Raw genomic sequence first — 984 nt, 5'->3', positions numbered from 1 at the left:
TCACAAATGAAAATTGGGATAAGAGGAAGAGATATTTACATTTAGAATATGTCCAACTTCTAAACAATTTGTCTTGTCTTATGCTGCTGAGTCGTCTCTGACCCATAGGGACACCATGGACACATCTCGCCCAGCATGCCCCGCCTCCACCTGCAATCATTCTGGTAGTGTATTCACTGAGTTTTCTTGGTAAAAATACTCAAGTAGTTTACCATTGCTTTCTTTCACTCAGTCAACTTGAGTCTCCATCCTCGACTCTCTCCCATGCTGCTGTTGCCCAGCACAGATTAGTTTTGACTTGTAGCAAATTGCTTTCCACTTGTTAGCCACTTCCCAAACTAGGAATGGAATGGGAATGCCTCTGCTTGACTCTCCCTCCTGTAATCAAGACTGGTAGAGTACTGGAAACTCTCCAGGTGCGACCCTGAGAGGGATCTAAACAACTGCCACAAATATTCTTATTTCAGAGATGTAATTACAAACATAATTAAATCAGCACTTTCTTAAGGGTCAATTTCACTGCTGACCCCTTTCTCACATCATCTCTCTGGCCTGCCACTCCCTCCCCCTCCATATATGCCAGACTATGACTCTCCTTACCTTCAAAGTCTTATTAAGGTCATATCTCCTCCAGGAGGCCTTACCCAGTTTAGCCTCCTTTTCCCCAGCTCCCTCTCCCTTCTTTGACATCTATACACTTGGATCTGTGACCTCTGGGCATTTAACATCTGCTCTACTATCTACCCCTCTGCACTTACATATATATAGCTATCAATTGTATATTATAAAGTATTTATTTATATTAATGTCTATTTCCCCCTCTAGACTGGAAGCTCATTTTGAGCAGGGAATGTGCCTACCAAATTTGTTGTCCTGTACTTTTCCAAGTGCTTAGCACAGTGCTCTGCACACAGTAAGCACTCAATAAATACCACTGAAAGGGGAAAAGAAAAAATTAGCCCAGAGGGCTTCAAAGGTTCAAAT

At 42.4% G+C, this 984-nt stretch overlaps 1 non-coding gene across 1 annotated transcript; it reads right to left on the bottom strand.

Moving 5' to 3' along the window:
- Positions 1-296: 296 nt before the first annotated feature.
- Positions 297-434, bottom strand: LOC119944340. The gene has a single exon (XR_005455829.1). It is a non-coding gene; the product is annotated as a small nucleolar RNA SNORA7 (small nucleolar RNA).
- Between the last annotated feature and the right edge of the window lie 550 nt (positions 435-984).

The sequence above is a fragment of the Tachyglossus aculeatus genome, chromosome 22 (assembly GCF_015852505.1).
Source record: "Tachyglossus aculeatus isolate mTacAcu1 chromosome 22, mTacAcu1.pri, whole genome shotgun sequence".
Classification (NCBI taxonomy): domain Eukaryota; kingdom Metazoa; phylum Chordata; class Mammalia; order Monotremata; family Tachyglossidae; genus Tachyglossus; species Tachyglossus aculeatus.
The sequence above is the reverse complement of the archived record's forward strand: the minus strand, read 5'-3'. Positions and strand labels throughout refer to the sequence as shown.